The 11,504-nt window shown below is 39.3% G+C and overlaps 1 long non-coding RNA gene across 1 annotated transcript; it reads left to right on the plus strand.

The window, feature by feature from the left end:
- The first annotated feature begins 701 nt into the window (after positions 1-701).
- LOC109203845 (uncharacterized) lies at positions 702-7,222 on the plus strand. The gene is made up of 3 exons (XR_002063503.2): positions 702-740; positions 6,504-6,613; positions 7,178-7,222. It is a non-coding gene; the product is annotated as an uncharacterized LOC109203845 (long non-coding RNA).
- The last annotated feature ends 4,282 nt before the right edge of the window (positions 7,223-11,504 follow it).

Consider the following 11,504-nt stretch of genomic DNA (forward strand, 5'->3'; position numbering starts at 1 on the left):
AAGTCTCTCACTCCCAACTAAGAGGCTGGAAAAATGAGGCCAAAAACTGCAGTTCCTGTAAGCGCCACTTGAAGTGGGTTTCCCAGTCTGTGGATATTTCTCCTTTCCAAACTGTAACCAGCTAGCTAGGCCTCTAGGCCACTCCTCTACTAACTGAGGTCACTGAATTGGATCTCTCCATCTTATTGTGGCAGCACGAGATGGTGGAGAATGGATACGGAAAGAGCAAACAACCAGTAATGTCAGTGGCACGGCAATTGGAAGCTTAAAGCTCTCACAATTTAATGGAAACCCGACAACGCCACCCTGGGAATTTCACCCAGAGGAATGCTGAGTTGAGGTTATGTTCATTATCAAGAAGTCACTTAGGTCAGTTATACTTAGGACACAGACATGGTAATAAGTGGTTGTTTTTTTTATATTGAGCCAACTATTTAAAATAGCACATAAAGAGCCAATGAAACAGTTGCACATGTTGCACTAAAATTCAGAGCTGTGGTGGGTGAATGAGATGCCGGATAGCCGGATCTTTGAAGTGAACGACGCGAGCCGTGGGTTTTTTTCCCTTTCTCTCACCCTCTCTCTCCCACTTTTGTTCCACTTCACTCCGCACACGAGCCTTGTGCTTTGCGCTGGGCAGAGGGGGGAGGGGCGGTAGTTACACTGGCAGTAGCACAGGAACAGAGCAGGAGGGAGAGACGGAGAAAGAGAGCCAGGGACAACAACGTCACATTAGAAAGGTATAGTAATCATCCACAACTATTTTCAGTTGCGGATGATAAAGGATTCAGAAAGTTTATTCATGCAGGCCCATATGACAGAGAATGTGCATCTTCTTTTTGTTTTCATATTTTAATTTATATTTAATTGTGTCGTGGTTTGCAGTGTTTTGTGTTGTTCCACTTTAAATTTGTTTAAAAGGAAAAAGCTGAAAATTTAAATACTTAAAAGTTGAAATGTGAATAGTTGGTTTTTGTATTATATGATTTATTTATTACATTTTATGCGGAGTGAATAAATAAAAGTATATTTACGGTGGCCCCTAGAGGCAAAGCACTAAAAACTCCGAAGCACGTACAAAAGACAACAGAAGTGCTCCAGGATGCTAGGCGTAGTGTTGAGCTTTTGTTACCTAGTGGCTACACAAGCTAGGAAGTACCAATGACCGGATTTGGTGTGTGGTAGTAACAGATAAATGAACATTTTTTTTTTTAAATTATTGGATTTGAGTGCTTGTGTATAAATACACAAACAATACACATATGCTTTCAGTTGTGTAATTTAAGTGATCTAGGTAGCTCTGTTTTGGAAGTTCAGTTAACGCTAGAAATGTGTTTTGGCGTTTGTACGTGCTTTGTCTCTAGGGGCCACCGCATATATTTATATATAAACATATATAAATAAAACCACTTTTTTTTTTTTTACATTAGTAATTCCTTTTGTGCATAATTTTATATTATCGTTAATAATAAATTAATTAAAGCAACAAAACAACCTGAAGAGCCAGTTGGGAGCCGAAAGAGCCGGTTCTTTAAAAAGAGACGGAAATCCCATCACTAATAAGGACAGGTCCAGAAAAAAAATCATCAATGCATACATGCAACTCTCTCTCTCTCTCTCTCTCTCTCTCTCTCTCACTCACTCACTCACTCACTCACTCACTCACTCACTCACTCACTCACTCACTCTATGGTGCAGCTCAAAGGGTGGATGGCACACGTAAGGTTCCACCACAAAGGCTCCCCAGTCACCTCCACTTCAGGCCTTCTGTGTCTGAATAAAAGAGAAGTTGTAATGTACTCCAACAAAACAAACCTAACTACACCCTCTGTGGTGTACAGCAGAAACACACTGGTGATCCGCAGCTAGAAAAGGGGCCTAGAGGTCTGAACACTCCTCACTGCACTGCACAACTTAGACAAAAAACTGTTAAGTTTGGTTCATCCTAAAGACAAAACTCCCAAACACAATGTAGTATGAGTGTTCAGAATCAGAATCAGACAGACTTTATTTGTCCCCAAGGGGCAATTAAGATACACCAGAGCAGCATGGCGTTAGACATAAGGACAGGACATAAACGGGCAAAAAAAAGAATGGGATAATAAATACAGAATATACAGTAATTTTAATACTGTTTATATAAAGTGACTGAATAAGTGAATAAGTAACTGTAAGTGAATAAGGTGTCTGTGGTATAAAAAAAGAGTATAGAGTAGTATAGTGTTTGTCATCCCTTACGTAGCAGGTTGGCTGGGACTGAAGTACACTGGGATGTCATGCTTGGAGAAGACTCTCCAGAGTTTTTCTGAGGGATGACAATTTTGGTCTGTTTGTCCTTGTTTTGAGGCTTTCTGAAAATAGTGAGGTGTCACCAAAAAAAGAGCGACTTACCCTAAAGTAATTCCACAACTGGCTCCCAGTTTGTTTGTATTTTCTTTCTTTTTAATAAACCTCCTGACTCTATTTTAGGATATGAATTGAAAGGAAAAACCTCATTCCTGTTTCATCTGCTGCCACTGGTTAATGTTGTGATACAGTTACCATGCAGCACTGTAGCACAGAGGCTGTGTAGACAGTTCTTTTTAGTTTATTATGAAGATCATGTCAGTTTTTCTTTTTTTTAAAAAAAAAATTGGATTTTTGACAAAAAGAAACAGAATCTCACCAACCTAATCCCCCGACCAAGAAGGTCACTGAGATTAAAATAAAAATCTTTTGCTCGTTGCCAGGCAACAGTAGAACCCAGTGACACTACGTTATGAAGATTGTAGTTCTGTAATTGCCACTAGATGGGTGTTATCAAAATTTGCCAATAGAACTGTCCGATATCGCTTTAAAACAGCAAACTATTGTCCAGAATCTTGTTCAGTATTCCATAAAATGTAATGAAATCATGAATCAAGGGGTCTGTTAAATTTTAAAAAATATACATAAATAAACTAAGCATAAAGAAAAACAGCAAAAAAGTGATGACAAACCCATCAGTCCAGCATTATCCTAACATGAACTTCAAACTAATCCATAAAACTGAGGGATTTACTTCTTGGGGGAGATTATGAGACTTTGTCATATAATTTAAATTAATCCATGTCATCCATGCAATTCAGTTTCACTTCGGTACACTTGAGGAAGCAGGACACAATCAAAATTGCCATTTCATGTTGCTTCTAGCTGAGCTGTTTTAGTTTGTTGGCAGTAACTTTGAACTATTTGGTCACTGTCTCTGTACTGCTGCTACTTTGTAGATCTAATACTTGCGTGACTTTTTACTTGTGATTTACATCCTAACAATGTGTATCTTGCAAATAAGTGAGATATTGGGGGTTTTTTTGTTTTGTTTTCCCTGTGTTGAATTTCAAAGTGCTGATCAAAGCAGAGAGACTTTTCACTAAATTAAATGGAGAGAGAGAGAGGAAAAAAAACCTGTCAGCATCCACAGCTGGAGCTCTTTATTGATTTTCATAGCTCGTGTTTCAGGCTCATTACTCATAGAGCTACAGTAAAACTGCAGCAGGAAACTTCAGAGGAGATGCTGCTGCCCACATGAAATTGCCAAAAGCACCAGAGGAAAGCACCAAATCCCAAACCTAATTGAGGGCTGATCAGTTTCAATTACAAAGGTTTTCCATTCAGTGTGGCTATGCCACTGTGAATGCTGCTAATGGCGGGAGAGATGCCCACTCACGCCCACTCACAATATGTTATTGTGCCATTTTTACACAGAGTGGTGGTGTTGGAGACAAGACTAGAGATAAAAAAAAAAAAAAAAAAAACAACAACTGAAGCTGTGAAGGACCATTGCCAAGTTAGATGTTCAATCCACAGTTGGACAAATGGAGGTTCTCTGTCTTTTTTCCCTCATTGATTCCTGTAATTATTGCTTTGGCTTATTGCTGTTTATTTGGCTTGTAAGATAAGAATTCATCCTTGAAATTTAATTGAATTTGCTGGATGACTGACATCGTAAGCAACTTTTACTCATACCCACCCGCTCAGCTGAGTTTGGACTGCTTTCTCCAGTTTGGCCAAGAGACCTTGCCTCAAATGATGGATTTTAAAACTTCAGGATCTCGTTCGCTAATGAGGGGAAGGTGGCACGTGAGACTGGTGCGGTGTCAGCAGCAATGTAGATGCCTTACCTGACCATCACGGTGAAGAGAGAGCTGAGCCAGAAGGCGAAGCTTTTGATTTACCAGTCAATCTACTTTCCAGTCCTCACCTGATTTATCGGGCAGTGACTGAAAGAATGAGGTGAACTGGTTCCTACGTAAGACAGCTGGGCTCAATCTTAGAGATACTGAAAGGAGCTCAGACATCTCTGTTGGTATTATGCAGCACTATGGTGACAGCGTGTTTTAGCACAAAGTTTGACAGACATAAATCCTTGCTGAGCTTGCTGAGAAATCTCAACCTCAAGCTGAAATTTCCCATACATATGAGTTCATAAATTCACTTTTTTTTTCCCCAGTTTTCAAGACATCATGTTGGAAATGTAGCCTTCTTCCCATTATTATTAAATTAAATCACTTTTTTGCACATCATCAGCTAAAGTGTCATGCTGTGTCCACTGCCTCCTGCTGTCCCATTACCTTGCCTGTGCAATTGCAGTTTAATCTATCAGTGAAGAGAATTTCAGCAGTAGTAACATGGAAGACACAAGCAAAAATCCTGTTCTTAATGTTCCTGAGCTGGAGCTGCTGTGACAAACACTTCAGGGTAAACGTTCCTTCTCACTTGAAACTTTACTGGACTGTTAGTATGACAGGTAGTGATCAGGGAGACAATATACAGTCTGTGCAAACTTTGTATGTCTTTAAGGGCATGCATGGAGTGGATTTCATTTGTAGTTTGTTTTTACAGTGGCTTGCAAAAGTATTCGGCCCCCTTGAACTTTTCCACATTTTGTCACATTACAGCCACAAACATGGATCAATTTTATTGGAATTCCACGTGAAAGACCAATACAAAGTGGTGTAACCGTGAGAAGTGGAGCGAAAATCATACATGATTCCAAACATTTTTTACAAATAAATAACTGCAAAGTGGGGTGTGTGTAATTATTCAGCCCCCTGATTCAATACTTTGTAGAACCATCTTTTGCTGCAATTACAGCTGCCAGTCTTTTAGGGTATGCAAATACTTTTGCAAGCCACTGTAAATGCTTTCAGAAACACAGATGGATGCAGGGGTATCAAATGAATGATCCATCTGTGTGCAGCTGACGTGGACGGACACAACCTTGTGCTCTGGAGAGTGCAACTGAAAAAGGAATAATGAGTTTGACTTGGACATTTAACTATAAATATAAATAAATAAAGAACAGTGTTCACTTTGAATGCTCTGAGCATTCGAGGCTCAAAATGTTCCCGAGCAACAGAAATCATATGATAGGCAACACAACACATTAGAAATTGATTAGATTTCATCTTATTTAGAGAAGAAAGTTTCAGGGTCTCGGTTTTGTACATGTCAGCCATTTGGCAAGGTTCACAGAGAAATTTGATGAAATTGAATCATCAAAAGTTTGTTTTTACTGTATAAAAGCTGTGCACTGTATTTAAGAAAAATAATTATGTACTACTGCATGCAGCTTGCACATAATTGGACACACTACTCTGCCACAGCATTGTACTTGAACTTTGATCCATGAGAAAATTTGGAATAAAATACAAAAACATGGAGTTTAGAATGGGTGTACCATTACCTTGGAGCCATTTGTTAAGTTTACTAGACATACTGGAGGTCAGCCCAGAGAGATCTGCAGCACTTAATCTCCATGTATTACTCATGGAGTACTTTTATACTTTTGGATGCCCTCATATAGCTGTTATTAAAAGAATATCTTTATTGATCCCAAAGGGAAATGCTATTTGGATGAGAATTATGAAGCCTGGTGTCTGGTTGGTTAGGGTTGGTGTTGGTCCATAAAGATAAAATGAAAGAAAATGTTTTCTTATTTTTCGAGGTGTACTTTTTGAAAACATTGTAGATTAATGCAAGGCCCTCACCCCTAACCAGTCACGGCAGACGGCTGCCCCTCCCAGGGTCTGATTCTGTTGGTGATTTCTTCCTCTTAAAGGGGAGATTTTCCTTGCCACTGTCACCAAGTGCTTGCTCATGGGGGTCATCTGATTATGGGGTTTTTCTCTGTATTATTGTAAGGTCTTTACCTTACAATACAAAGTGCCCTGAGGTGACTGTAGTTGTGATTTGTTGCTATAAAAATAAAATACAATTGAACTGAACTGATTTATCTCCAGGTCATCTGCGATGTTTTTTTCTGGGTTCAGGATGTGCAGAAAAACAAGCCAGTATCTCTACCCACCAGTGTAATAATATCAGTATGCTCTGAATGTTGCTCAGGGCAGGTACACTAACAGGCTGTCCAGGCACATAATAGACTACTCTCTGGGGATGATAAAAACCTATTTCTGTCCCATCTTTTTGAATTTTGAGATATAAGCTGCACTTTTCTACCTTTTCTCTGTTGTACCATGCTTCAGTCTTTGCCAATACAGCATGATGAAGAAGATGCTGAAGGAGGAGATGAGGCAACCTGAAAAGTCTGAAACGGGAAGTCAACTCAGCCAACTGAAGTTCCCAGAAACTGCAGGTCTAATTAAAAAATAATTACTAATTAAAAATTACGTGGTTTGATACCTGGGTGCACCAGTCTGAGCAATTCTTAGACAACATACAAACCCCAAGTTGGTCTCTGTGTGTGAATGTTAGAAACCACTTAAGTATAAAAAAGTGCTTGTATGAATGGGTGAATGAGGCATGTTGTATAAAGTGTTTGGAGTGCTCAGGTAGAGTAGAAAAGTGCTGTATAAGAACCAGTCCATATACCATTTAACTTTACCAGAGCTGAAGTTATTGGATTACTGTACAGGTATACAGGTCCTTGCAGTTCTCATACGAGTGTTGCAAGGTCAAAAAGGTGTTGCAGTTTTCCCTCAAACCAGAGTAGCCCACTAATGGCAAAGGTACCAGCACTGGAGAGAAAAGGTAGTTCCCAGGGTTTTAAAGATCTTTAGATACGATCTATTGTTCAGAACTGTTTTAAAGATAATGTAGCTCCTGGGAAGCAAAATTTGAAGAAAAGAGAGGCAATGCAAGACTTTTGCTGTATGTTACAGAATTGTTTTGATAACTTTTATTTTTACTGTTGACTTAGGACCACAGTAATGAGAAGAAAAATGCTGACAGTGTTGAGAAGAGGGGAAAAAAAGGCATACTTGTGGCGGGGCGTGGTTTGCGGTGCCGCTGAAGGGGAGGCGGGCACACCAGAGCGGCATCTGCAATCACGCTGCATAAAATGGGAACTGGGTCCTATCATCTTGTTGTTGTTGGTATGTCCAGCAATGAGCTGCAAAGCCTCAGCCGTGTGTTCGTAACAGCAACCAGTGAATAAAGAAAGACTCTGCAAAGCATGGATATGTCGTTGGGTCTGCCGTGGTTCTTTCACAATAGTTTACTGGGCTGGCTAGACACAAGTTACTGCGTCAGCAGTGACTTTCTAGATGTACCAAAGGAAACCAATAAATGCAGATGGAAATATGGTCAAACAGTAAAGCCTGTGGTAGCTGGAAAGGCCATGAGAGACCAGGTTTCCGCTGTCATCACTCAAATGTTATTTTCACTGCCGAAGCTATAATAAAGCAGACACACACTCTCCAGTTGACTAAACAAAAAGCATGAAATAGGTATAAATTAACAGTTGAATAAAACAAACAAGTTAAAAGTTAAATGATGCATCCAGCAGTTTCATAAATGTGTTTTCCTGCCTCTCCCTCGTACCCAAAACCACTGATCAAACCACTTTTTTGTTTTCTGTCTGTTTTGGATAGTTTAGGACCGAGTCCTTCCCTTTCATCTATTTCTTAATAGTGTTCATTCTGAATTACTGGACCACTAACAGCAGGAGTTTAAATTACAACAGTCTCCCAGCTAATAAAGAGAGAAGTATTGGTAGGGTGATGGATAGCTTGCTGCTTAGTGGCACATCCATCACCTCACAGCCTTTCCACGAGGCTGCTTTTGCCTCCCTTTCCTTGGGGGTGACCTATGTTCTTAGATTTAGATCCTGCAAATTAGATAAGAGAAGTTTGTGTTATGTTGTTGGAAAGTAGGAGTAGTAGGAGTTCATGCTTTTCAGTCTTCCAGGATATATAATTTCCCACATGTTCATCAGACATTAAAAACACCATGTAAGCTGCGTTTCCCCTGGTTAAGCCAGGTTAATAAATTTACATTGCTGAGAGCAGAGTACTGTGGGTCAGAATGGTCAGAAAAGCATTTGGTGGGATAGAAAAGCTTAATTTTCTATCCCATCACAAAAGTGCTGTGACAGATCATCCTGATATGTTTGGCTTCCTGTATTGAGAGACCGTGTATTTAGGCAGGTTTCTGCCCCACCATATTGAATGTCACCCTGGATATTAAGGAACACCTCATGTCACATACGCTAACTGCTAATTATTTTTCATTTGTAACCTAGGCCAGTAGTCTCATTGTTTTTTGTTTTTTTAAATCAAGGAACCAACTACTAACCAGACCCCCTGAGGTAAAAGTCACACACATCAGTTTCTATCTGCTTTAGACATTGACCTGAAATGTGAATTTATCTGGTGGCGGCTCTGAGACACCAAGATTCTACCTCAGCAGTCCATTTCAGCTATACTGATTCCAATGCAAAGGAGCTAAAGGGAGAGCAGCAGGTCAAAGCATCTTCAGCAGGCTGACTGAACAAATTCACTGAATAAAAATAGTTTTCATGCAGGGTTAGATAAAAAAAAACATTAAAGGCTTCATTTGAAGGCACAAAGGGTAAGACAGAGTGTCCTCTTGTTAGGTTGTCTCCTTCCAAACATGCACAACAACCTACAGCTGCAACAAAACAAAGCAAAAGGTCCTGTTTGCCACCACGTGTTTGATTTGTCTGTGTTAGGCTACTGTAGAAACATGGCTGTGCTACATTGTGTGGTTAAACAGCTGTCTCTGGAGATTATGCTTCAGTAGGAATGCTTAGTGGAGAGAATTTAAGCTTCAGTGGTAATTTTAAGACCATCCAGTGACATAAAACATGACGACAAGCTACAGATTGTATGTTGTGTTGTGGTTTCTGCACTGCTAATTAAAAAAAAAAAATCTATATGTAATTAAGTAAAATAAACTTGCAGCTTATGTCGATTTCACATCTTTAAAAGGATTGCACAGAATGAAATGATCCAAAACATTTAAAACATCAGATTCTCTAGAATATCATTGTGAAGTACCCATTCTAATATTTAAATGCTTTTATTACTTATATTGCCCTACTCGACCTTTTAATGGCATGCTAAATCAACAATTAATTAACTGATTAAAAATGAATAAATACATAAATAAAAATGAAACCAAAAACATTGTATGAACAACAAAGAAAGGTGAGAATTTCATGTGCTTTTAAAGCTATTCCAAATGAGAGACATCTAAAACTTTAATGAACAATTTTTACATGCAACACTGCCTTGTTTGGTTTTAGGTTTTGTTTTGTTTTTTTGTGCACAGACATTGTTTTCTAGGCGAGAATAAATCGGAGGCAAAAAGCCATTTAAGGCGAGGGCAGAAGTCTGAAGAAGTTAGATGGCAAAAACTTTGCTTTTAAAAACTTCACACCATCTGATCTGATGCAGCAGCACACAGATGTGAACACAGACCGGGTGAAACACGCAACACAGCAGGCTCACACCTTTACTGCCTCCGAGTCTCAAAGCAGCTGAATAAATGGAACAATAACAGGGCAAGAACAGCCTGCCGACAGAAAAGTTTAAACCGGGGAGCCTGTGGTTCTTTGCTATAAAGCAGACAGTAGCATAAATTGAAGAGAGACCTGCAAATTTAATCTGGGATGAAGCCGCCTTTAAAACCCAGCACCGCCTCATTGAGGCACCAATGTGGTTGCGACATATGACACACAATGCAACACATTGCAGTAAGCCCCCTCACAGACTTATGGATGGGAAATAAACTGCAGTGAGTTTCTGTCAGGAAAATGAAGGTCAGCCACACTTTGTGTCCATCACATTGAAAATTACATCTAGGATACTTCTTTCATCTGCTGACCCCAAGCAGGTATGTTCCCTTGATCTACACGTGTGGTGTACACATGTTTTGGCTGTTTACTACATGAATGATATTCAGTACTGTTGTTTGATGCGACCTCTGAACTAAAACTAGAACTACCCTCTTGTCTATGTGCATCAGCCAAAAAAGACCCACTTTCAAAAGTTTAGGAGACTAAACCGAGACTCATTTAGATAACTGCTGTTATTCTAAGAGTGACTGGATTAAAAATAAAATTCATCGCTGAGCATCTTTCGTTCATGCTTTTGGATTATGTTTATTGCTCCTGCCATTTCTTCAGTTTTTAATTTTAGTTACTTTCCTTGTCTTGACCTTTAATACTTCCAGTCTTTCCTCAGTTTCCATCCAATTTTTGGCCTCATGATCTCAAATCAGCTTAGACTCATGTGCATATAAGTACTTCTGGGTTTTCTTTCTTTGTACAACTCTGTAAAGTCTGCAGTCTCTACCTGTTTAAGGTTACTTTTCCTGGTATATTTCTGCTTCCTTTGTGGTTTTCCTGTCCTGTATTGTTCTGTCTGTCTGTCTGTGCTTTGTTTGCTCAGCTTATATTTTTATATCATCTCACTGTAGGGAAAACTTGCATCTTGCGTTCATATAGGCTGTATATTAAAATGAACATAGTTATTGTTATGTCTGTGTTTACTGACATCCTGTTCTTCTGTTATACACAGCTCTGCATTTAAGTAAGAGTTATTATTAATTTCTGTCTCTACCACACAATGTCTTTTGCTCTGTTTCCCTACCCTCACCCCAACCGCATGGCAGAAGGCTGCCTCCCTTGCTTCTTCCTATTATAAGGGAGTTTTTCCTTCCTACAGAGAGTAGGAAGGAAAAACTCCCTTATAATAGGAACAGGGGGGTTGTCTGATTGTTGGGCTCTCTCTGTATTATTGTAGGTCTTTACCTTGAAATATTAAGTGCTTTTAGGCAGCTGTTGCTGTGCATTTGCGCTATATAAATAAAATTGAAATGAATTGAAATTGTGACACTCTAAAATGGTTTTTGCCATTGCCTTGTTCATCCTCTGTGAATACATGTAACAAGAGCAGGGCAGAGCTCTACAGCATTTTACAACTTTTTATGTACGTATGATAGCATTTGCACCTCTGGAGTTTCTAAATGTTTGTGATTGAGCTTATGTTAGCTCATAATTCACCCTTTTTGTCCAAATCTGGTATCCTCTGTTTGCAAAAATAACCCAACCTGGCGGTGTCCAAAATGCTAATGTCTTTGCTTAAAACTCTGGTGTGCGAGACCACTCAGTGATGTCACAGTGTTGGCTACATCCATCTTTTAAATACAGTCTATGGGAATAACCCAGCAGTGAAGCTTTATAGTACATCTTTTTGTTTGTTTCTTTTTCGCACACTAAT

Source organism: Oreochromis niloticus, linkage group LG10 (assembly GCF_001858045.2).
Source record: "Oreochromis niloticus isolate F11D_XX linkage group LG10, O_niloticus_UMD_NMBU, whole genome shotgun sequence".
Classification (NCBI taxonomy): domain Eukaryota; kingdom Metazoa; phylum Chordata; class Actinopteri; order Cichliformes; family Cichlidae; genus Oreochromis; species Oreochromis niloticus.